The sequence below is a fragment of the Narcine bancroftii genome, unplaced genomic scaffold (assembly GCF_036971445.1).
Source record: "Narcine bancroftii isolate sNarBan1 unplaced genomic scaffold, sNarBan1.hap1 Scaffold_114, whole genome shotgun sequence".
Classification (NCBI taxonomy): domain Eukaryota; kingdom Metazoa; phylum Chordata; class Chondrichthyes; order Torpediniformes; family Narcinidae; genus Narcine; species Narcine bancroftii.
In genome coordinates this window covers 812,619-839,791 of record NW_027211849.1, presented here as the reverse complement: position 1 = coordinate 839,791, position 27,173 = coordinate 812,619, and the positions used below count along the sequence as shown (strand labels likewise).

Sequence of the window (27,173 nt, the reverse complement as noted above, 5' to 3'; positions counted from 1 at the left end):
GGATTGGTCTGTGAGCACTGAAAGAGAATCCACAGACCCTCAGTGACTTGACCCAGGATTCGGGATGGTGGGGGTGGGGGAGAGTGACTCTCTTTTCCTTCCTTCTCTGGCTGCAAGAGGCATTTCAGCCAATTTCTGCCAATGGCGAATCTGTCTGTCTTTCACCAAGAAAAAAACAATTTTGTGTGATATGACACATTTTAAATACATGAGAGTAAATTGTCTCCTGAAATAGAGAGAGAGGTTCAAGTTTCAAACTATTATAAACTCCACTCACCAGAGCTACCTGGATTATACCTCTTCCCACTTATTTTTTTGCAAGGACACCATTAATTTTATCACAACTCCTCTGCTGCATCTGTCCTGTGACAGATTATATATTTTACATTGTATATAGAGATGTTTTTGAAGGATAGATTGTAGGAGTTGTATAGGTCACAAACAAATACAAACACTTTGCAAAACAGCTCTTACTTAAAATGCAAGAGCTTTGCCGAGAGTGAGTCATGCAGGCGCCGAGAGCCGCCGAGAGCCTTTGCAAAGACTGTCTAGCTAAATAATTTCAAAAGCGGGTGCAAAATGGAATATTGTTTTTAAAACAACATATTATTGGACTCAGAAGTTAACTGTTCTAAGAAGGTCATGTGCTTTTGCAAGCAGAGAGGAGACACCAAATAGGCTTTTTGCTAAAAGAGAGAGAGATGGCAAGCTGGCATCTTGTTGAAACCCCATTTTGAAGACGGTTTGTGAGTTCTCAGTTCAGCCTGTTGAAAAACCTTGTTCTACATACAAGAGAAAATGGCTGGCTAGAAATGGTGTTTCACCTGAAATAAGTGAAACAAAAGGTACTCAATGGTGACCTGCAGAGGAGGTTATCATTTGGAAAACTCTGATGGTGAAAGTTTCTTTGGCAAGACACCAAAGTGGCTGATCAGAGGGAATCTGTTTTTGTGTGTCCAATGAGCAAGAAATCCCTCTCTGAAACCAACAAGTGCCTTCGTGGAGGGTAAACATTTACTTTTAAGCACCAGAGCTTGGTGAAAAGTCATAAATGTTGAATTCTGTGCACAGTATAAGAATTGATAGATACCGGTGAACTTGTAAGAGTGTCAAAGAACTTTATACACATTAAATACACCTGTGCTTAGAATTATAAAGGGTTAATGTTAGGCAGTTACATTAATAGTGATAGTTTAAAGTTTGATCCTGTTTTTTTGTTTCAAGGAAATTAAAAAGACATTTGTTGAAGTATCCGTTTGTCTTGGTGATTTTCTATTGCTGCTAGGTTTTGGGGTCCTCTGGGCCTGTAACAACCCCAAGTTTAGGTCTTCATACCTGGATACCCAAAATGTCTTATTTCTTCAATAATTGCCGATTCCCCCATACAGTCATTGATAAAGCCTGCAACCATATCTCCAATTATCTCTCTGCCTTTACCCCATCTCCTTTCCGGCAAAACACGGACAGAATCCCGCAGATTTCTCACTTACCACCCATCAGCTGCCACATCTGACACGTTATCCTTGGACACTTCCAACATCAGCACCATCCTCTAACCTGCTACATCTAACCCGCTCCACTCATATCCTTTTTTCATAGGTGCACGTCTTTCTGTGACTCCCTCGAAGGCACTTCCCTCTCCACCCACCACCACCTGATGCACTCCCCATTGGAACTGCAGAAATTGCCAAACTTGTCCCTACATCTCCTCTCACCTCCATCCAAGGCCACAATCAGGCCTTCCAGGTGAGGCAGAGCTTCACGTTCACCCCAATCCAACCTAATCTAATACATTTGGTAGACTCAGCTGACCTCAATATCAGCAAGAACTAATACAGACTGGGTGGCCATTTTGCTAAACACCTGTGCTCTGTGGATCTAAACTTGAGCTTCCTGTGACCTACCATATCAATTCTCGAACCCTTCCAGCAACATGTCTGTTGGCCCCATCCTTCGCCAGGATGAGGGCAAACAATCTTAAAGAAAACACATTATATTCCTCCTGGGCAGCCTTAAACTCTATAGCATGAACACGAATGTTTCTAATTTAAGCAGCCACTCACCTCTGTCTGATTTCACTGTTTCCATCTCTTGATCTACTGCCCATTTGAATATATTTACTCCTTTAAGGCAGAAGACTTGACAGTGGTGTTTTCCCCATATAGCTTACATAGATACATAGAAGATAGGAGCAGGAGTGGGTCATTCGACCCTTCGAGCCCGCTCCGCCATTCAAAGAGATCATGGCTGATCTTAAAGTGCAGTACCCCGTCCCCGCCTTCTCTCTGTAACCCCTAATTCCTTTATACTGAAGAAATATATCTAATTCCCTCTTAAATATATTCAATGAACCTGCCTCTACTGCCCTCTGTGGCAATGAATTCCACAGATTCACCACCCTCTTGGTAAATAAATTCCTCCTCATCTCAGTCATAAATGGTTTGCCTATTATCCTCGAACCATGGCCCCGGGTTCTGGACTCCCCCACCATTTGAAACATCCCTTCCGCATCCATTCTGTCCAGTCCTGCCAGAATTTTATATGTCTCTATGAGATCCCCTCTCAATCTTCTCAACTCCAGCGAGTTCAATCCCAATTTGCGCAATCTTTCCTCATAAGTCATTCCTGCCATTCCAGTTATCAGCCTGGTGAATCGCCTCTGCACTCCCTCCATTGCAAGAACATTCTTCCTCAGATAAGGTGACCAAAACTGCACACAATACTCCAGGTGTTGTCTCACCAAGGCTCTGTACAGCTGCAGTAAGATATCCTTATTCCTATACTCAAACCCTCTTGATATGAAGGCCAACATACCATTTGCCTTTTTAACCGCCTGCTGTACCTGCATGCTCACCTTCAGTGACTGGTGCTCAAGAACCCCCTAGGTCTCTCTGCACTTCCCCATCTCCCAATCTATTGCCATTCAAATAGTAATCTGCCCTCTGGTTTGTATTACCAAAGTGGATAACCTCACATTTATCCACATTGTAGTGCATTTGCCATGTATCTGCCCAGTCCCCCAATTTATCCAAATCACACTGGAGCTTCCTGACCCCCTCTTCAGTGCACACTAGCTTAGTGTCGTCTGCAAATTTGGAGATATTACATCCAATCCCCTCATCTAGATCATTAAAGTAAATTGTGAACAGTTGGGGTCCCAATACAGATCCCTGTGGCACCCCACTGGTCACCGCCTGCCACTCAGAAAACGAGCCATTTATCCCAACTCTCTGTCTTCTATCTGCCAGCCAGTTCTCAATCCACATCAATACCTTGCCCCTAATCCCATGAGCCTTGATTTTGCATGCCAGACATTTATGTGGGACCTTATCGAAGGCCTTTCGGAAGTCCAGGTACACCACATCCACTGGCTCTCCCCCATCTATATTACCTGTCACCATCTCAAAGAATTCCAATAGATTTGTCAAGCACGATTTTCCTTTTGTAAATCCATGTTGACTCTGTCCGATCCCTTCTCTGCTAGTTATAGGCTCCGCTATTACATCCTTAATAATGGATTCCATCATTTTGCCCACTACTGATGTAAGCCTCACCGGCCTATAATTCCCTGCTTTTTCTCTACCCCCGTTTTTAAATAGTTGGGTAACATTAGCTACCCTCCAATCCATGGGCACTGATCCTGAGTCTATTGAGTTCTGGAAAATAATTCAGAATGTCCACTTCCTTAAGTACACTAGGATGTAGATTATCAGGCCCTTGGGATTTATCGGCCTTCAATCCCTTCAATTTCCCCAAGACCATGTCCTTAGAGATACTGATTTCTTTCACCTCCTCCCTTACATTAGTCTCTATGTTTCCCAACATCCTTGGGAGGTTATTTGTATCCTCTCTTGTGAAAACAGAACTAAAGTAAGAATTTAATTGGTCTGCCATTTCCTTATTCCCCATTATATATTCCCCTGATTCTGACCGCAAGGGACTGTGAGAGATGAGAAAAACTGACATTGCAATATGAACATGAAGAAATGAAGAAAATAAAATTGATACATAAGTAAATGAATGAAGCCAGTGCAAACAACATGAGACATGGATATTAGAAGGCAGGAAGCTGACACTGTCTGAGTAAGGTAAGAATCTCTTACACCAGCAAGTTCACTGAATGAAGGAGAGAAGGACAGACAATTGAGAATAGAAGTAGAGTTAGTCTGAACGAGATAAGGGTCGCCATGCCCCAGATAGAATTAGCAAGGCTTGCATAAATAATTAGAAGACCTTAGACAGTATTAGCAAGTTATACATATATAATTAGTAAGCCATACAACAGATTTTACAAGTATGCATATTTAACTAGTAAACCCTAGACAAGATTAACGAACCCTGCAGATGAAGGGACTGTAGCCCTGAGAGTCCGGAAGGTGTGAATGGGGACAAGGGCTAGGATGTGAATAAGGACAATGGGAATAATGGCATAAGAAGACACCGACAGGATACCCCCTGGTCCTCCAAGTATACTGAAACTGCACGTAGGCAGGAAGGATTGCCTCTGCCAAACCCATCGAGGGGGCAGAAGAATGTAAGGGGGAGGGTATTCTGATACTGAAATTTACTGTATAAAAGTTGGGTGAGCCCCAGTGTATGTGTGTATTCCCAGGGTAAGGGGAAGCACCCAACTTTGCATTGTTGTTGTAATAAATGTTCTTTGTTCTCAATATTTGTCTCGAGCAATTTCTTTAAAGTTACTTCTATTTCTAACAAATGGGGTCTTATCCGGGATCACACTCCCTCCACTGACAGAGTGCCCGACGACGAGAGTAGGTGCATCCCAGCTGATTCAGCTGGACTCACGGACGACGGGTGGCTGGTCAGTGGAAGAAGCGAGTGATATCCGAGAAGAGGCATTGAGAACAAACAACGGAAGAACGTTAAGGAAGCGCCCTAGAGCCTTGCTACTGGAACCCGGTAAGAGGAATTTTACTTGCCTATCAGTATGGGAAATATGGGTAGCAAGGAAGAGAGTCCTGTTAAAGGATGTGAGGATCAGATAACTACACACAGCCCGCTTGGGTTGATGTTATCTGACTGGGGCACGGGAAGGACCCGTGGAAAGGACAAACTGACCATGGTCAGGTATTGTTGTAGGGACTGGGTTAAATACCCGATAAAAGGGAGCTCCGTGTACTGGCCAAAACTCGGATCCGAGGATGACTGGATGTGTCAAGCTTTGAACATCTGGCTCTATCAAAACCAGGGAGAGAACCTAGAGAGCAAGGAATATGCAGCCTGCTGGCTTACGGGATCGTGTGATCAATTGGTTTTGAAAGAGAAAGAGTACAGGGACAAGAGAGATGAGGAACCTTTTGTCCCTGAACCACAAGGGTGGGATGTGCTACATTCCCTCCCTCCACCTTATGTTCCTCCTATGCCGGCTCCTATCTTTCCTCCCCCTCCTATAACCTACCCTTCTGCACCTTTCCCACCTCCCCCACCACTAGAGAAGAGAGAAGAGAGCAGGAGTGGTATGATGACTCGCTCACAAAGCACTCGATTACCACCCCCGTTGACAGGAGAGAGAGGAAACTTTAATTCAGAACAGTGTGAGACTCTTCAGGAAGAAAGGGCAGAGCCCCCCAATCCATCTCCCAGGGGGCAGGAACCCAGACCTAATAAGCCAGAAACCAACTGGATGCGACCCCTGCGGGAAGTTCCCGTAGGATAGGGTCTCGGTTTCGTAAATGTGCCCCTGACCAGTACTGAAGTGCGTAACTTTAAGAAAGAACTCACCTCCCTGATAGAAGATCCCCAGGGATGTGCCGAACAGTTAGACCAATTTTTGGGACCAAATCTATATACTTGGGAGGAGTTAACATCTATCTTTAGGACCCTGTTTACTTTGGATGAGCGTGGAATGATCCGCCAGGCAGGGATTAAAGTCTGGGATAGGGATCACCAAGGGGGACTAGATGCGGTCCCAGGAGAAACTAAATTCCCCTTGGCAAGACCTAATTGGGATAAAAATACCAATGACGGTCGGGTATTGATGGAAGAGTACAGGGTTAATTTGATAAGAGGAATCAAGGAATCTGTCCCAAAGGGACAGAATTTCAAGAAAGCCTTTGAGGTTCCCCAAGGTCCCGACGAGACCCCCTCCGCATTTCTGAATAGATTGCGCACGGCAATACAGCAATATGGGGGTCTCGACATAGAATCCCCAGCAGGGCAACAATTGGTACAAACTGGTTTTGTTACCAACTCAGCCCCAGACATTAGAAGAAAATTACAAAAAACAGAAAATTGGCATGAGCAAGGAATTACCCAGCTACTACAGATTGCACAGAAAGCATTTGTCCAGAGGTCTGAAGATAAGCAAATAGGGAAGGCAAAAACATTAATCCAAGCAGTCAGAGAGGTAGTAGATGAGCGACATAAAAAGGATAGGGACTGTGTGCCAGCTCCTGTATGCGGTGAGGGAAGCCACGGGTGGGGAAGTGCGGACCCCAGTGGAGGGAGGAGTAGAGGAGGATTCCGGGGACGAAGACCCTTCCCGGGGCACCTTAGAAACCCAGGTAGAGATTGGGGAAACGGGAACATTTGTCTGTTTCCATTGTAAAAAGGAAGGACACTTTAAAAAGGATTGCCCACTGCGAGCCAGGGACACACGATCCTATGCCCTGATAGAAGCAGATTATGAATAGGGGGGTCACGGTTCTCAGTCAATACACACTGTGGGGCTGCACGGAAAACCATTAGTTAATTTATGCATAGGACCCCACAGTGACAACATGATATTTTTAGTTGATTCTGGAGCAGCCCGATCTAGTATTTTACACCAACCAAAGGGGGTTAAAATAGAAGGGACAATGATAGTTTCGGGGGTGGGAGGAAGAGACTTCACAGTCCCTGTATTAAGAGAGGTCAGAATCCAAATGGGAAATAAGGTAATAGTAGAGGATCTTCTACTACTTCCCCAGGCTGGAGTATGCTTATTAGGATGAGACTTACAGGACCAATTGGCTATCGGTACCAGACCACTAGAATCAGGCATCGGGTTCAATTTTATATTTTAAGCGAGGAAGATCAAGAACTTATCAATCCAAGAGTATGGGCAGAAAAAGGCAATAGAGGAGTTTTAGACATTCCTCCCCTCCAAGTTACTTTAAAAGACTCGCAACAAACAATTAGAAGAAAACAGTACCCAATTCCTATGGCTGGCCGCAAAGGTCTGCAGCCCGTAATTGACCAGCTGCTTAAGGATGGTATACTCGAACCTCGTATGTCACCCTTTAATACCCCGATTTTACCTGTCCAGAAACCAGACGGTACCTATCGATTAGTACAGGACTTAAGGGAGTTGAACAAAATCATTCTCACCCGTCACCCTGTTGTACCTAATCCCTATACGATCATGAGTAAAATCGATCCCCATAGTAAATGGTTTAGTGTGATTGACCTCAAAGATGCTTTCTGGACCTGTCCGTTAGCAACAGAAAGCAGAGACATGTTTGCCTTTGAATGGGAAAACCCTTTTACTGGACGTAAAAATCAATACCAGTGGACTGTCCTTCCTCAGGGCTTTACAGAATCTCCAAATTTATTCGGTCAGGTCCTGGAACAGATACTAGATGAGGCTCCTCGGAGAGACAATTGTCAGCTAATACAATACGTAGACGACTTGTTAATTATTGGAAGAACATACGAATTGGCTAAAGAATTTACTGTTGCACTTTTAAATTTTTTAGATAAAAAAGGTCTCAGGGTGAGCGAATCCAAATTACAATTTGTTCAATCAGAAGTTAAATACTTAGGTCATCTGGTAAGTCAGGGAACTAGGAAAATAAGTCCAGAGAGGATACGTGGTATTCTGCAGATTCCCCCTCCCAAAAATGCCAAGGAACTTAGGAAATTCCTTGGCTTAGTGGGATTCTGTAGAACCTGGATGGAAAATTATTCTAGCCTTGTCAAATTTCTTTACGATAAACTCACGATTATAGAAACCGAAGCTCTTGTCTGGACAGACGATGAGATTAAAGATTTTGACTTCGTTAAACATAGCCTTACGCGTGCCCCAGTCTTGGCACTACCCGACTTAAATAAGCCTTTTGATTTATATACTAATGCCAAAGGAGGTGTAGCCACCGGAGTACTAACCCAGGACAGGGCAGGCTATAGACAACCAGTGGCTTTTCTATCAAAGATTTTAGCCCCCATTTGTCGTGGCTGGCCAGAATGTGTACAAGCCATCGCAGCCACTGCTGTTTTAGTTGAGGAAGGACGGAAAATTACTTTCGGCGCCCCTATGATAGTTCACACCCCTCACACAGTCCGCAATATTCTCTTATAACGTGCTGGGAGATGGCTCACGGACCCTAGAATTTTAAAATATGAAACGATCCGAATGGATAGGGATGATTTGACCTTGCTCACGACTAAAACCCTTAACCCAGCAGCCTTCCTCGTTGCTCCAAATTTGGACAATTCCACAAATGAATTAGAACATGAGTGCTTAGAAGTCATAGATCTACAAACCAAAATTAGGGAAGATCTAACTGATGTCCCTTTAAAAGAAGGTGAAAGGTGGTTTATTGACGGCTCTTCACGATGCATTGCAGGAACTCGCTATAGTGGGTACAGTGTAGTGGATGGGAAGCAAGGACTAGTGATTGAAGCCGGTCGCCTCCCTGGTCATTGGTCAGCGCAATCCTGTGAATTATACGCCCTATGTAGAGCACTCCACGGCTTAGAGAACAAAATAGACGCTATCTACACTGACTCTAAGTACGTTTTTGGTGTAGTCCACACCTTTGGGAAGATCTGGAAAGAACGGGGAATGATAACTGGTAAAGGACAGAAGTTAGCCCATGAACACTTAATTGTCCAATCCCTAGATGCTCTGACGCTCCCGACTGAAATAGCCGTAGTGCATGTCCGAGGATATCAAAGTGGTGACAGTCCTGAAGCTAACGGCAACAGACAGGCTGATGCAGCTGACAAACAGGCTGCACTTGTGGAAAATATTCACATCCACCTATTACTGCCCACACCACTAGAGATTAAAAAAACCTCCATATTTTCACGGGAAGAGGAGGTCTCAATGAAAGATCAGGGATTTCGCCAAACTGCCGACGGGTTGTGGTGGACAGCAGACGGACGTCAAGTCCTTAACAAAGCATTAGCCCGCCAAGTGGTAGATCAGCTACACCAACAGACACATTGGGGAACTCAGGCGCTTGTTGATGCCTTTCAACGATCTTTATACTGCTCCGGTATATATACAATTGCTAAACTTACTACTCGCAGCTGTCCGATCTGTCAGAGAATCAATAAGAAATCTATGTGCCCTGTACTGCCTGGCGGTCGCGACATCGCAGTTCGCCCGTTTCAACGCATACAAGTTGATTTTACAGAACTTCCTAAAATTGGTATTTACAAATACATTCTAGTCATGGTAGATCATTTTACACGATGGGTTGAAGCTTTCCCCACCCCGAATGATCGAGCTATCACTGTAATCGGAATACTTATTGAATCTGTGATTCCAAGATATGGTCTGATTCAAACCATTGATTCAGACCGAGGAACACATTTTACCTCTCAGGTTCTCCAGGGTGTCTGCAAGAAACTGGGAATAGACTGGCAACTACATACCCCATGGCACCCCCAAAGTTCAGGTCGAGTTGAAAGAATGAATCAAACTTTGAAAAATCAACTCACTCGACTTCATGAAGAGACTGGCCTCTCCTGGATTAAATCTTTACCATTAGCCCTGCTTAGAATTCGCACAGCCCCTCGTAAAGACCTTGCAGTCTCACCATACGAAATGATGTTTGGACTTCCATTTATGGGATTCCACACTGATACCCCTAACCCTGAGGCTAATGATCAATACATTTCAAAATTTCTACAGGGTCTTTCTACTTCTATTCACGACCTGAAACAGAAGGGATTATTAGCCCAAACTCCACCCCTGGAATTTCCTATCCATTCTATTAAACCTGGTGATTGGGTTTATGTCAAAGCATGGCAAGATAACCAACGGAAACCTGCCTGGGATGGTCCCTACTGTGTCCTTTTGATTTCAGACACTGCCGTGCGAACAAGAGAAAAAGGCTGGACCCACATCCAATGGATTAAACCAGCTACCGAACCACAGGATCAAGACAGTCAGACTCAACCCTCCACCTGGCGTGCAGTGCCTCATCCTTCTGACCTGAAACTTACACTACGCCGTGAAAAAGTGCCGTAATGTTGTTTTTATTCTTTACCAAGAATTGTTTAATTGTTAAACAATTGTTTAATTGTTGCTTCTCCATTTCTGGGACATCACTTAATTATTAAGTCCTCCTGGAATAGGGGCAGCAGAGGTCACAATTTTTTTCCTTTAGAGTTTAGACAAGGTGTAGATTTAGTTTTTAGCCATAGTAAGATATGTTTTAACAAGGGATTCCAATATGGACCAGGGGACCAGAACAGCTGTAGAGACCATCACTTAACTTCCCACATAGATATTAAAGGTATGAGTTCTAAACCTGTAGCACAAAGACAGCGATATGACACAGACACACTGAATGTTAGTAACCAATGCACCTGTCAGAGAGAGAGAGAGAAGACGTTTGCTAATGTACACAGACAGGCTTCGACTCACAACTTCAATTCTACTCAGACTGTAACACACATCTCTAATCGTAATGCACAATCCTCCCCAGTCTGGTCTTTTCTCAAACATCCTTTGGGTTCCGCCGGCATTTACAATCCTTACTACTTCATCGTTAAGGGAAGTTCCAGTTATAAACGGCAACAGCGGCTACAGATCGCTAACGCTCCTTGCCATCTGAAACATCTAATCAGAATCCATGCAGCCTTGGGCATTATCATCCAACACAACACAATGGCCCTGAGGTTACGGGCTGAAGATAAACGACGTTTACCAGACACACTTCAACAACACCGCCTGCCTCTCGATTACAGCTTCGCTGCTGAACGCAGCACTTGTGAAAGACTCCTTAAAGACACTACTCACAACGGGCAGGCGGTTAAGAACTCTTCTTCAGGACGTCAAAAAACTTCCCATGCCCAGGGACAGACTTTGCAACCTCGGTCCTCTGCGGGATGGACTGGACTTTTCACCGGTTACTGGAATCTGATACTCGCAACCCTTTTAACAGCTGGACTCATTACTCTCACCATCTTACTGCTTCCCTACATACAGACTGGTACACATCGTTTAACTCATCAACCCTTTCGTCAGAACACTTACACCCAAAGGATGTACGCTTCCCCACATCTTTCTGAGGACATGGAAACTGCTATCCGTTTATTGACCAGCTGGGAAAACCGACAAGTTCCACTTTACCGCATCAGTAATACTGATCTAAATGAAAACGGAGGATTGTGAGAGACCAGTAACACTGAGATCAGTAACACTGATCATTGCGTGAGATCAGTATTACTGATGTAAAAGAAAAGTGAGGATTGTGAGAGATGAGAAAAACTAACATTGCAATATGAACATGAAGAAAATAAAATTGATAGATAAGTAAATGAAGAAGCCAGTGCAAACAACATGAGACATGGATATTAGAAGGCAGGAAGCTGACACTGTCTGAGTAAGATAAGAATCTCTTACACCAGCAAGTTCACTGAATGAAGGAGAGAAGGACAGACAATTGAGAATAGAAGTAGAGTTAGTCTGAACGAGATAAGGGTCGCCAAGCCCCAGATAGAATTAGCAAGGCTTGCATAAATAATTAGAAGACCTTAGACAGTATTAGCAAGTTATACATATATAATTAGTAAGCCATACAACAGATTTTTCAAGTATGCATATTTAACTAGTAAACCCTAGACAAGATTAACGAACCCTGCAGATGAAGGGACTGTAGCCCTGAGAGTCGGGAAGGTGTGAATGAGGACAAGGGCTAGGATGTGAATAAGGACAATGGGAATAATGGCATAAGAAGACACCGACAGGGTACCCCCTGGTCCTCCAAGTATACTGAAACTGCACGTAGGCAGGAAGGATTGCCTCTGCCAAACCCATACAGGGGGCAGAAGAATGTAAGGGGGAGAATATTCTGATACTGAAATTTACTGTATAAAAGTTGGGTGAGCCCCAGTGTATGTGTGTATTCCCAGGGTAAGGGGAAGCACCCAACTTTGCATTGTTGTTGTAATAAATGTTCTTTGTTCTCAATATTTGTCTCAAGCAATTTCTTTAAAGGTACTTCTATTTCTAACAGGACCTACTCTGGATTTCACCAATCTTTTCCTCTTGACATATCTATAAAAGCTTTTGCAGTTGGTTTTTATGTTTGCCGCAAGCTTACTTTCGTAATTTATTTTTACCCTCTTGATTAATCCCTTTGTTCCCCTTTGCTGCATCTTGAACTGTTCCCAGTCTTCGGATTTGGTACTTTTTTGGCCAATTGATATGCTCTCTCTTTGGACCTAATGCTGTCTCTAATTTCCCTTGTTATACACGGTTGAGTCACCTTTTTTGGTTTATTTTTATGCCAAACTGGTATAAACGATTTCTGCAATTCTTCCATTAGATCTGTGAATGCTTTCCATTGTCTATCCACCGTCAACCCCCCCCCCCCCCCCCCATAAACACCACCCAATCAATCTTACTCAACTCCCATCACATACCATCATAATTCCCTTTATTTAAATTCAGGACCTTAGTCTCGGTTTTAATTTCTTCACTCTCCATGTCGAGTGTGAATTCGATCATATTGTGATCGCTCCTACCCAAAGGACCTCGTACAACAAGATTGCTGATTAGCCCCTTTTCATTGCATAATACCCAGCCTAAAATGGCCTGCTCCCGAGCTGGTTCCTCGACATATTGGTCTAGATAACCGTCCCGTAAACATTCAAGGAACTCCTCCTCCTCAGTATTTTTACAGATTTGGCTAGTCCAATCAATATGTAAATTAAAGTCTCCGACAGCTGTTCCCTTATCTAATTTCTCTTTTTATGCCTTCCCTCACCTCTACATTACTATTTGGAGGCCTATATACCATCCCCACTAACGTTTTCCGCCCCTTGCTATTCCTCAGTTCTACCCATATAGATTCGGTATCTTCCGAGTTAATATCCTTTCTGTAAATCGTGTCGGTCCCTTCTCTCACCATCAATGTTACCCCACCCCCTTTTCTTTCTTGCCGATCCCTCCTAAATATCGTATACCCCGGGATGTTAAGGTTCCAGGCTTGCCCACCTTGCAGCCATGTTTCTGTAATCCCAATCAAATTGTATTTGTTTGTCTCAATGTCCACAGCCAATTCATCTACCTTGTTCCGAATGCTTAAGATATAAAGCCTTCAAATTTGCTTTTTTTACCTTCCCTGCTCTTTCTGATTTTTTTACTTTCGCTGCCCAACCTAACTTTTCCTATTTTATCTTTCCTGTCCTTTGCCCTATCATACAGGTTCCCATCCCCCTGCCAAATTAGTTTAAACCGCATCCGACAGCTGTACCAAACCTAGCTGCCAATATATTGACCCCTTTTGGGTCTAGGTGTAACCCATCCTTCTTGTAAAGGTCATGAATTCCCCAAAAGAGATCCCAATGATCCAAGAAGCCAAAACCCTGTCTTTTACACCAGCCCCTCAGCCACACATTCATTTGTCTTAACCTTCCATTTTTGTCCTCAGTTGCACTTGGCACAGGTAGCAATCCAGAGATCACCACCCTGGCGGTCCTTTTTCTTAGCTTCTGTCCCAGCTCGCTGTAATCCTTTTTTAGTACCTCCTCCCTCTTTTTATCTATGTCATTGGTACCCAATGAGGCATGTACCAAGACATCAGGCTGCTCACAGTCTCCTTTCAGAATACTCTGGACCCGATTTGAGATATTCCCATACCCTTGCACCAGGGAGGCAGCACGCCATGCGGGTATACCTATCTGGCTCACAGAATCTCTTGTCTGTACCTCTGACAATGGAGTCCCCAATGACCACTGCATTCCTCCTCACCTTTTATCACCTTGATCCTGAATGTTGAATGTGTATGTTCATGTAATTTCCCCGTCTCTGTCGGTTTCTCCCTCCTAATTAGAAGTGTAGAGGCTTGCCTAACATATCAACCCTGTTCTGTTTCCATCCCCGAAATAAATGTGTGCTTTGTACCTCCGCTTTGGTCTGGTTCTTAATCTGTGGGACCCACACGAATGTGACAACAATGGAGGAGGGGAAGCAAAGTATGTCAAAATGTGTTATTGCCTATGAACAGAGGCAATAGAATATTAAATTTATGTTACGACAGAGTATAAGATATTTTGAAGATGCTACATGGAAGAAATTCTTCAAACAATTAAACACAAATACGGAGAGGCAAGTGGGACCTTCTGTTTTCTCCCGCTTAGATCGTTCTTAAGAGAAAGATAGGGACCAACATTGACTCCACCTAAAATTAGTGAAATGGAACGAAGAGTTGGATGGGAAATACACCCAAAGTTATCAATGAAATGTACGATGCTCTCCAGAGAGAAAATCCAAAACCAGGATAGCAGAGGTCAGGAGAAAGATGGGAGTCGGGCTTGGATGTGACGATTTCAGAAAGAAGCTGTTCAGAGTGGTGTGAAGATTGAAATATACAAATTCAAGAAGAAATAGGGTCAGGATTGTGTCAAGAGTGTTACAAATATGATTAATGCCAGATATAAAAATAAAAATCTCCACATCAATTCTGCTATACTACATATAAATTGAATGGACTTATCTCCAATTATTCCGAGAAATGTTTTCAATGTAATCAGGTGATTGAGACTTTTCTTTCCATTCGGTTTGGACCTGTGTAAAAGTGGAAGGATTTCAGTCTATTATTAGGACAAATTATGAAGATTAAAATACAAAAGGATGTGAGAATATTTGTGCTTGGTCAGAGATATGAAGCAGATACAAAACTGAAGTTGAATAAATATCAAAATCATTTTCTGAGTCCAGCCAGAACAGCAGTGAAGAAATGTGCAGCATGAACGTGGAGAGCAGAGAGTTGTGTAACGAGAGACGGGACATTGAAATAAAAACTGTGTCACCATGTAACCATATAACCATTTACAGAGCAGAAACAGGTCATGTTGGCCTTTTGAGACCGCACCGGTTCACTAGAACAACTCCACTAGCTCAATCCTCCCGATTTCCGCCAATATCCCTCCAACCCCCTCACCTCCATGTACACATCCAACCTTCTCTTAAATGACAGAAGGGACCCTGCCGCAACTATCTCATTCGGAAGATCATTCCATTCTGCCTCCACTCTCTGAGTGAAGAAGCATCCTCTAAAAGTTTTGCCTCCTTACCATTAACTCATGGCCTCTTGTTCCAACCTTCCCTTCCCTCACGGGATGGTGTCTGTCTATGTCTCATCTATCTATTCCTTTCATAATTTTAAATAGCTATATTGTCCCCTCTCATTCGCCTACGTCCCAATGAATAAAGTCCCAGTCTCCTTAATCTCTCCCTGTAATCCAGATGCTGTAAGCCAGGCAACATTCTTATAAATCTCTGCACCTTCTCCACCTTATTTATATTCTTCCTATAATTTGGAGACCAGAACGGAACACAATTCTCCAAACATGGCCTCACCACTGCCTTAAACAGCTGCTCTCTATCCTATGCTATGATTTATGAAGGCCAGCATGTCATATGCCTTCTTAACTACCCTGTCTACCTGGGAACCCACCTTCAGTGAACTCTGTTCCATAACTCCAAGATCCCTCTGTTCCTCTTCATTCCTCTACCCCCTCCCCTTAACTGCATATGTTCTATTTGTATTTTTTTTTCCGGAATGCAGCACCTCACACTTGTCAACATTAAATTCCATCTGCCATCTTTTCCAAACAAACCAAATCCTTTATTCCAAGAAAATCTACCTCACTGTCCACCACTCCCCCTATTTTCGTATCGTCTGCATATTTGCTTACCCAGTTAACCACACCCTCCTCTAAATCATTAATATTAATGATAAACAACAAGGGACCCAGCATCGATCCCTGAGGCACTCCACTTGTCACAGGCTTCCAACATGACATATAGTTGTCCACCATGACTCTCTGCTGTCTATCTCCCAGCCACTTCTGAACCCATCCCACTATCTATTAATCCCTAATGACTGAACCTTCCTAAATAACCTTACATGCAGAACCTTATCAAAAGCCTTACTAAAATTCAAATAGATCTCATCAACCACCCGACCTTCATCCACTTTTCTTGTCAACTCTTCAAAAAAATTCAACAAGATTCATCAAACATGACTTTCCTTTCACAAACCCATGCTGGGTGCCCCTGATCTATCCCTGCCTATCCAGATATTTGTACATACTATCTCGAAGTATACCATCCATAATCTTCCCCACTCGAAAGTCAAACTTATTGGCCGATAATTACTTGGACTCCACCTACTGCCTTTTTTGAACAACAGAACTATATTTGCAACCCTCCAATCCCATGGCACCACACCCTCCTCCAGTGATCTTTGAAAAATCGCTGTCAGTGCCCCCGCTATTTGTTCCCTGACCTCCCTTAAAGTCCTGGGAAAAATCCCATCAGGACCAGGAGACTTATCCACTTGAATTGACCCAAGAAGCTCCAAACCTCTCACTTTACTAATCCTTATCCTTTCCATAACTAACCCCTTTGCCTCTCTTATCTTGTATTGCCCAATGTCCCTTTCCCTCGTGAATACAGACGAGAACAAATTGTTCAATATTTCTCCATCTCATACGGTTCCTGACATAGTTCACCGATCCCATCATCCAGTCGACCTATTCTATGTTTAACGCTCCTTTAACTGTTCACATTTCTGAAAAAACCCTGAGGATTCACCTTCGCCTTATTAGCTATGGACACCTCATCCCTTCTTTTTGCCTTTCTAATTTCCCTCTTCAAGTTCTTAAGAGTATGTCAAAATGATCACTGGATCCGAAGTTCTCCCTAACGCTCACCTCCGTCACCTGCCCCATTGCATTCCCAAACAACAGATCGAACACTGCTCCCACTCCAGTTGGCGTCTCAACATATTGCTGCAAAAAGCAATCCTGAACACAATGCATAAATACTAAGCCATCCTGCCCTTTTACTGACTGCATTTCCCAATCGATGTTTGGAAAACTGAAATCCCCAACCAACACCACCCTATTTCACCTGCATATCCCACCTATTTCCTTGCACATTTGCTCTCCTAGTTCCCTTTCCCCATTTGGAGGACTTTAATAATCCCCATAATAATAACCTCACCCTTCTTATTTTTCAGCTCTAGCCACACTGCCTCTTTTGACGAGCCCTCCAGCCTATCTTGCCTCAGCACTGCTGTAATATCCTCCCTGACATGTAATGCCACACCTCCCCCTCTTAATCCACCAACTCTGTCACATCTCAAGCAGTGAAATCCTGGAACATTCAACTGCCAGTCACAACCTTCTTTCAACCATGTCTCGCTAATGGCCACACATCATAATGCCACATGTCAATCCACATTAATCCTCGCATTAAAATAAATACAACTCAGGGATCTCCTAAATCCTACCTTCTGCATATCCTCCTATCTACCATTCTCACAATTTTCACTGCAGTATCTGTTTACTACTTCCTGCTTTTCCTCCCTCAAATTATCTAAACTTGTCTCTTTCCTTATCCTACTAACCCTCACCCTACCGTCCTGCCTAACTTGAAACCCTGTCCCCAACCATAATAGTTTAAACCCGTCCTGACAGCCCTAGCAAATGCCCTCGCCAGGAGACTGGTCCTTCTGGGATTAAGATGTCACCCATCATTATGGTATAGGTCCCAGCTTCCCCAAAAAAGGTCCCAGTTGTCCAAGAATTGAAACCCAGTCTCTGACTCCACCCCTTGAGCCACATGTTTAACCTCCACCTAATCCTAGGTGCTCGCTGGAAGTGCTGGCTGCCTGATGTTACTCTCGGAATAAGTGAAACAGGAAGGACCACAGGGCTAGCCTGAAAGAAAGAAGGTATCATCTGGAGAACCCTGATGGGCCAAGTTTTATTAGCGACACATTGAGCTGACTAATGGTGGTAGCTCAGTTGTGAAAATCCTGGAACAACAAATCTCTCTCTGCAAACCCTACAGAACTTTCCTGAGTGGCAAAGCCTGATGAACTTTATACATGTTCAATTCTGTGCACGGTATCAGAATTGCCTACAACCAATGAACTTGGAAGAATGAGAAGTGAGATTGAACTGTAAACCAAATAATGTTTCTTAAATTTACACACACATCATACACATGTGCTTAAATTAGAAGGGGATTAAGGTTAGTTAAGTTAATAGAGATAAGTTAAAGTTTGATTCTGTTTTCATGTTTAAAGATAATTAAAAACAACTTATCTTTATATAACTACTCGTCCTGGTGAATGTCTATTGCTGCTGGGTTTTGAGGTCCTTTGGGCTCATAACACCATAGTCTGGCGACGTACATGGACCTCCTTCCCACTCCATCCATTTTGGATCCCCACATGAAGAGGGAAACTGCTCTGGTAATAGCCAGGGCAGAGGTGTGTGGGATGGGCCACGCCTGCATCACACGCAGCAGTACCGAGAGCACCTTGCACCTGATGACCAGGTTCTTCCCCATTACTGAGAGGGAATGTCATTCCCACAGACCCAATTTCTGGTGGACTTTTACAATCGGCTCTGACCATTTTTTTGTTGCATGCCTTGGCCTCTCCAAGCCAGATCCCCAACACCTTCAGGTAGTCAGATCTGACTGTGAAGAGGACAGCGGACTGATTTACCAAACTGCATTCCTCGCTTTTGTTCCAGTTTACCCTGGAACATAGATTTGTATACTTCCTGGTCCAGCCACTTCCAGACTTGTGTACAACTCAGCCGGTCTCCCAGAACTGGGGGGTCTTTACACTGCTCCCTGTCTCCTGGAGCTGGGGGTCTCTGCACTGTCCCCATCTTACAGATCTGGGGGTCTCTACACTGCTCCCTGTCTCCTGATATTGTTGTTTTATTCTCCACCAGTCCCACAGCACAACCCTGACCCCTGGACGGAATGTAGAGGTACAGAGTGATCAGTGAAAATATGGGTAGTTTTGCCAGGGTGGGGTCCATCCAGGAGCCTGATAACAGCAGGGAACCAGTGGAAGGGGATGGAGGGCATTCGATGGTGCACCAGCAGGACACTGCTGAGGGTGCAGATTCCCTCGGGCTCTCGATGGTAGAAGGCGCAGGTTATTCCAATGGTTTAGGTGAGGCCAGGGTCCAAATTAGAGCTGGCGCAGGTCATCAAGGGTTAACATAACAGGTGCCTGGAACTGTCATGAGGATACTAAGGGCTGGTAGAGGTAGGTAAGGAGGGGGTAGTTGTGTTCCGACGAGGGATTGATGAGTGAGGGGCCACACGGATGGGACTTCGAGACAAGGGGCCTCTGATTGTCCAGGGATGGGGCCTGTAAATAGACCCGCAGACATCCAGCACACGGCATCTTTGACCCACTACCATCAGGAAGGAGATATGGAGGAACAAAATCAGGCTGCCAGACAGGGAAATAACTTCTTCCAACAGGCCGTGAGATTGACAATGCAATGCGAGTTGAATGGGTCCGTGGAATGAAAAGGATGAGAGGGATATGGACTGTTTGCAAGCAGCTTGGCCAATAAGAAAAGAAGGGCCAAAAGGATGGTTTCGGAGTTGTCTATCTTGTCCACACTTTTGAGTTGAATCCTTAAATAATTCATGACAGGCAGGACTATCATTTTAGATGGAGATTTTAGATTGACACATGCAGCCCGGGAACAGGCCCTTTCAGCCTCTGAGCCACAACCACTCAATTACATCAATGACCTACAAACCCCGGTACGTTTTAAATGGTGGAAGGACCAGGAGCAACTTGTGGAAATGCACGCAGACACAGGAAGAATGTACAACTCCCCAGAGACAGTGTCAAATTTGAACCCGGCTCGCTGGCCCCTTATCAGCGTTTTTCTAACCGCGGCACTAACCTCGCCACTCTCAATTATTCCCAGGGTTCTTCCTCCTACTTTCCATTAGCTGTGATTGCTTCCAATTCCAGTGCCCTTGTTTCCCTGAGACTCTGACCCCTGCCCAGTGACTCTGTCCCTAATGCCTCTCCCTGGCCAGATGATCACCAGTCTCTCCTGGCTCTCACCCAAATTTTCTTACCCAATTCCACCACCTACAACCCCCTCGTCATGGCCCACCCACTCGCCCACAGGGCCAAGGGTAGCAAGGTGGGGGAAGGTCCAGCCTGTAGTCACAAAGCTTGTCGAAGGACAAGTGAGAGCAGGAGTCCTGGGGCAAGAGGTGAAGGGCAGTGTGTACTGTAGAAGCCAGCTACACAGGGTCGCAGCCTCCAGGGTGGGGGGAGAAAGAGAACTGGCTCAGATGGGACAGATGTCCCGGTGCCAAGGGTCAGGGAATTCCGCAGCTCGGTGAAGGTCTGGGACACTGCCACCGGCAAGGAGACTGGACCACTGCCCTCCCCACATCTCCACCATCTGGGGGTCCCAGGAGCAGCTCAGGTTCCAAGGCCTGTCAGTGGGGGAAGGGGGAGGTTCGGGAATTGGGGTGGCGTAGTTCTGAATGGTGATCGAGAGGATCGGTCCAGTGGAAGGACAGACATGACAGACATGAGGGCTGGGGCTTCAGGACAGATCCCATGGGGAGGCAGGAGCTTTGGGGACCAGCCGGTGGGGGACAATGGCTTTGGAAATGGACCTGGTGGGGGTCAGGGGCTTTGGGGAGAGACCAGTGGGTTTGTGGGAGGACCTGTTGGGCAAAAGAATTAGTGACAGACCAAGTTGAGAATGGCATTGGGGATGGACTCAGCAGGAGATGGGATGTTGATGGACCCGGCGGGTATGCGTTTGGGAATGGATCCGTTGGGGGATGTTATTGGGATGGATCAGGTGGGGGACGGTATTGGGGTTGGACCCAGTGGGGGACAAGATTGGGGATGGACCCAGCGGGGGGTGGGATTGGGGATGGACTCGGAGGGAGACGGGATTTTGGATGGACCCGGCGTGCACAGACTTGGGGATGGACCCGGCGTGCACAGAATTGGGGATGGACCCGGCGGGGGACGGTATTGGGGACAGATTCAGCGGGGGACGGTTTTGGGTTTGGACCCAGCAGGGGACGGGATTGTGGATAGACCCGGCAGAGGATGATATTGAGGATGGACCTGGCGGGGTCAGTTTTGGAGATAGACATGCTGGGGGATGGACCCGGCAGGGGACTGCCCATTGACTCCGTCTTCAATGCCTCACACCGGCCGGATGATCACCGTTCTCTTTCCCAGGTCTCACCCAAACTTTCTTACCCCAATTCCACCACCCACAAACCCTTGTCATGTCCCACGCACACACCCACAGGGCCAAGGGTAACTAGGAGGGGGAAACTCCTGGCTGTGGGCACACTGCTCGTTGAAGGACAAGTGGGAGCAGGAGTCCTGGTAAAGAGGTGAAGGGCAGTGTGTACTGTAGCAGCTAGCTGAACTGGGCCACATTCTCCAGGATGGTGGGGGGAGAGAGAGAGAAAGAGAGGACTGGCTCAGATGGGAGAGATATCTGTGTGCCAAGGGTCAGGATATTCCCCAGCTTTGTGAAGGTATGGGACACTGTCAACGGGAAGGAGATGGACCACTGCCCTCCCCACATCTCCACTGTCTAGGGGTCCTAGGAGCATCTCAGATACCAAGGCATGTGGGTGGGGGAAGGGGAAGGTCAAAGAACTTTGGTGGGGTAGTTGTGATGGGTAATCGATTGGAGAGGGTCCCAGTGAGGGAACTGGTCTGGTGGGAGGACAGACCTGATGTTGGGCCTTTGGATACAGGCGAATTGGCGTGGGGGACGGGGACAGGGACTTTTGGCTGGGCATGTTGTGGGACAGGGGCTTGTTGAAAGCCCTGGTGGGAGACAGGAGATCTGGAGACGGTCCGAGCAATGGGTGGAGCATTGGGGATGGGCCCAGTGGGGAATAGGGGCTTTGTTGATAGGCATGACAGTATTTTGGGGATGATCTCAGCAGGGGGAGGGGTTTGGGGACAGGCCTGGTGGGAGATGAGGGCTTTGGGGAAGGGCCAGGTGGGTGACAGGGGACAGTATTAGGGAAGGACCCAGAGGACAAAACCACCCCTGGAGCTCTGGTTCACCTCGGGTCACTCACCTTGGCCCACGGACGTGCTTTCATCTGCGGGAAGCTGAATTCGTTGCAGTTTGGGTTCATCTCCCGGATCTGCTCCCTGGATAAGGTCCGCAACACCTGTTGGGACAGAAACCACCTTCACTACTGGCTCGGGGTGGGGGGAGCAGGAGGGTGACAAGGGGAGGGAATGCAGTGTATGTGTACAAGGTCATGGACATGGGACGAGCCCTAGAACTGGGGTGGTGGTGAAGGCTGAAACCTTAGGGGCATTTAAGAGGCTCTGAGTCACGTGGATGAAAGAAAAATGGAGGGTTATGAGGGAGGAAGGGGTTACTTATTTTTATTTTGGTCGGCACAACATGGCGTGCTGAAGTGCTTGTACTGAGCTCTCATGTTCTATGTTAAACGTGTCCTGTCAGTCTTTCAGCAAGCGGATATGTCGGGGAGGGACCGCTGCCGACTGGCACATTCCAGGCTGCAGGGGTACATGCTGAGGGATGCACGGAGGCTTGGCATAGCCAACACGAAGGCACTATGGGGATGGATCATAATCCTTCCATAACCGTGCACTGAGAGGCTGAGACCAAGGGGAACTCCTCCAACAGCAGAGGGGGGCAGTAACCACATGGTATCAAAGTGGTGGCAATGAAGGTAAACAGAGACGTATGCAGCAATGTGTAGTGAAGGGAATATCTGGATACAACAGGAGGAGGAGAAAAGACTTGGAATGAATGGTCTTCCTCTTTGGAAATAATTTGTAAATAAAGTCTATTTTGCGGGGTTGGGGGGAGGGGAAGAGAAAAGCCCTACTCAGTCAACTTTGCTTCATGAGATACATTCTCCGATCCAGAAAATCTATTCTGCACCCGCTCCGGAGTACAAGATCAAATTTATTACCCTTGGATAGCACAAGAACGACCTGATGAAACAGCGTTCTTGGGATAAACATACGCAAACACACAACCAAGCCCTCACGCAACAGACAAATGATACATGTGCAGCACGTCCAGAAAAATAACTCAATATTGTTGAATAAATAGCAGAGTCGAGGAGTATTTGTATGAGCAGCTCATCAATCGTTCCACGTTCTCCCTGCCTGGAGGAAGAGGCTGTTCCTGGGCCTGGAGGTACTGGCTCTGAAATTCCTGGATCTCTTTCCCGACGGGAATAGCTGGATGATGCTGTTGGCCGGGTGAAGGGGTCCTCGATGATTTTGTCAATGATCATAGTGGATCACATTGATATTTGGGGTGGTGGGGGGCAGGAGGGTGTCCCCAGTGTTGCTCTAGGCCACTTTACATCCTGTGGATTGACCTCTGATCATTTTTTAAAAATATTGTTTATAAATAAAATCCACAAAGAATCCACACAATTAATAATAACACAAATAAAATATAAATACACTTGTCATAGTTAAAAGAAAGAATAAAGAAATCCCACCCCCCCCCCATTAAACCACCCCATCTGCCCTCCATCCCCTTGCTAAAAGAAAAAGAAGAAAAATGAGGACAAGGGACCCCCAACAGGAGAACCAATTACTTTAACGTTCCTTTTCAAAAACTGAGGCCTTAAGCAGAAAGGGAATGTTAGAGCCACCCTTTGTAAATATGGGGTCCATATTCTTCCAAAATATATGGTTGAGGCGGCCTGCTCAGCAGGACGAAAGCCAGTACACAAGATGGATGACGAACGCGGTGACTACACAGATCCTGCGGCAACCAATCATCTTCGTCCCAGGTGACATCCCGCACAGTGGGAAGCAATGAGCAATGACGAGAACACCCACCAATCCAAGGCTGGCTTTGCCGTCTCGAAAGACCTGTCATCAGTAGCGGGAGAGTATATAAGCAGAGCTGCCAGTTCAATGAACCAGTCTTCGACTTCGACTTCACGGGTGTGTATCATTCATTCCACACATCATGGTGAGTGTGCTGGATATCGGTGCGAAGGAAGAGACTTTCACCATTGACCACCTCAAACCAGCACATCTGGATATTAGCAAATTCAGCCCCCACGACCCAGATATAGGCGACCGAAAGCAGCGAACAGCGCTGGTTCTAGGGAGATGGGGCATCATGCTAACTGGGATGCCACCCTATACACAAGATGGCCAACGAATGTGGCAACTGTTCAGAGTCCACGGGGACCAACAACTTTCATACCAGGGGACAACGCGCACGGCAGGAATCAGCAAAGAAGGGAACACCGAACAATTGGAGGCCGGCATGGATGTGACATCACTCCAGTCGACAGCAGCAGGGAGAAAATAGAAGCAGAGCTGCGAGTGTAATAAAGGAGTCTTTGACTTTGATTTTTTGGGCGTGTGTCCGCCTTTCCACCCATCACAGTAGCGCGCACGCTCCAATTTCACATCGAATGGTCTTGCTCATCTTACATCGGGAGTCACGTGTACAGTTTCCTTACCTTAAGCATGAGAAGTGCACAAAGATCGTCAGATTTGTTTCTGGGGTGTTTTAAGCAGGGGATAGAAGGAAAGTTTGAATGTGGATCTCTTGGTCGTTGGTAAAAAGGGAGATGACCTTACAACATTATGAGAGGACACAGCAGCACGGATCGAGAGAGGATAATGCAAAGGAGCCGAACACCAAGTGTCACAATTTCCCAATAACCGATCAGCTGCTTAGACTTTAAGAATAGTCTTCAATGAAAATGTAATATCCTTGGAATTCTCTCCGCTTTTGAAGGTGCATTTGAAATTGGGATCCATGGACTTGTGATGAGTTTATTGCCGTACCCACTCGTAGAGGGATCATATACATTGAACTTAGATGTAGATACTTTGAAAAAAGTAGCAGACATTAAATTGGAAGCGGTAATAAATATGAAGGAAAGATTGAGAATAAATAGTCTCCCTTGCAGTTGGGGTACAATGTATTGCTTGAGATCAGAGGAATCCTGGAGCCAGGACAAAGTGATCCTGTGTTTCCCAAGGATTTGATTGTTGTTGGATTAGTAAAAAGTGGAAGGGCCGAAGGGTCTTCTGATCCTTCGACTGCTTGATTTGTCTTCTGATGCTCATTGGGTTCACCTGTGTATTCGCTCGCTCGCTCGCTGATTGGTTGCTTCAGTGACGCGAGGCAACGGGTTGATTCGGTGAGGCCGTTATTTGATTGGACGCTGAAGTCGGGTTGGATTGATGGGCGGGTTCGCGGGTTGATTGGCTCTTGCTGTGAGGAGGCGGGACATTTGCGGCAGCGTCGTCTGCTCGGGGTCCGTCGTGTCGCCTCGGGAGCGAATGGGAGTAAGTTGGCGGTGGCGCCGGAACCTTCCACAGCCGCGCGGTCCAGGGTAAGCTGGGGACCCGCAGCCCACCGGGCCCCACCCGGGAGCGGCCGGTACCGGCGGGGTGTTTGGGTGGAGCCGAGGTGTCGGTGCGAGGCCTGATGCCGCCGACAGGGCGAGGCTGGAGGCCGCGGGGTTACTTGCAGCGGGAAGGGGCGGGGGCAGGTGATTGGCAAGTCTGGTTTGCGCATGCGTGGTTAGTTCGCGCATATGTTGCAGATACGCATGTGCCGATTGAGGGCGACGAAGCGAACCCTTTCGCAAGTGTCAACTGACCACTGGCGCATGCGCACAGAAATTAAGATGGCTGCCCCCAGCTAATGGACCCTGAGTCACAAAGTCAATCCTGTGACTGTTCTCGTTTGTCAAATCATTTGATTTTAAAAATAGGCTCTAAGACTTCAGGTCTCCTCGCTCGGGGGCAATACCCCGACTTGCGACCATCGTGGACCCACCCTCCCCCCCGACTCGACCATTGTGGGACCTTTGGACTAAACTCCTTTAATTAAAATAATAACTATTTATAAACTCCTACAAGACTTCAGGGCTCCTCGCACGGGGGCAAAACGCCGACTTGCGACCATTGTGGGGTCTGATTGATCCTTTGGACTACACTATGGTCGCAGGTCGGGGAGGACCTGTCGGGGTCATTGGGTCGCTGAGGAAGGGATGGAAAACCAATCCATTTTTCTTTGCTTCCCAATGCTCATAGAATGTGTCTGATTCCATCCGTTTTTCCTGTTGTAGTATCACATTCTTCATAAAGTTAGATGTTATTTTTTAAAGTTGTGTCACCTGAACAATAATGCTCCAATCCTTCTGATCCTGACGTACCATGTGTTTTAATGTTTGTCAGTTACTTGATCGAATGCCTTAAAAAAATAGGGACTTTGGTGTTAAAAATACAGAGTAAAGATTTCACCAATCCTTTTGAATTTATGATCTCTGGGATTTCTCGTCAAGTTTTCTATTTAGGTTGGTGTATCTTGCAGACCTATTTGGTTGCAGCAAGTAAGAAGTTATCCATTTGTAGCATCCGCTGCGGCAGCGCTACCAAATAAAGAGACATCCAACCAAGGTGAGTGTAAAACAAAGACTGGCTTTTCTGGTTTAAATTCCCCACGTGTGCTCACTGGCCCACCCACTTCTGGTGACGTACCCCTGACTTCCAGCTGGCTGGCCGCTACGCGGAAGTGAAGGGCATCTCAGCCTGCACATGGTGCAAGGCCCAGGCTCCTTCTCAGTGGTAAAGGGGACTCTGTGCCATCTTGGACTGTCCAAGTGTTGCAGTGATTTGGCCTTTTTTGCTTGCCCAGTTGCCTGGTGCGCTACAATATCAGTGTTGATAAGGGGGAAATTCTTTCAAAGTTTTATTCACTTTTATTACAGAATTCTTCCTAGTATATCTGTGTAACATTGAAAGTTATGGGTTTTCATGAACAGGGATCATGATTTTACTCATAATTTGGTGAGCCAATGGATAGGACAGTTTTTGCTCATGCCCCATGGGAAGCAAAATAAAAATGAAGTGACAAAATTAGAAAGGTTTGTTGACCCTTCCTTTTAAGCAGGATGTCAGGATAACCTTCATGTTGCTTGCTGAATTAAAATGTGATTTGTCAGTTCTTAATGGCTGCTGCCATATTGGCATTGCAAGGAGAGATGGGAAATGGGTCAGGTCCTTGCTGGTCCCAGTAATGCAACGTAGAAAGATGTCACGGGGCTGAATGTGGTTTAGGGAGGGAGAGGGTATTAATTTTTAGGAAAAGTATGTGGCCAG

General features: G+C 45.9%; 1 long non-coding RNA gene across 1 annotated transcript in view; it reads right to left on the bottom strand.

Moving 5' to 3' along the window:
• Nucleotides 1-24,996, bottom strand: part of LOC138750311 (uncharacterized) — a 28,593-nt gene extending 3,597 nt beyond the window's left edge. Inside the window, exons 1-2 of the long non-coding RNA XR_011349250.1 lie at nt 24,515-24,996; nt 22,112-22,207 (exon numbers count right to left, since the gene is read on the bottom strand). This is a non-coding gene — a long non-coding RNA (uncharacterized lncRNA). The remainder of the gene's footprint in view (nt 1-22,111; nt 22,208-24,514) is intronic.
• Nucleotides 24,997-27,173: the final 2,177 nt, after the last annotated feature.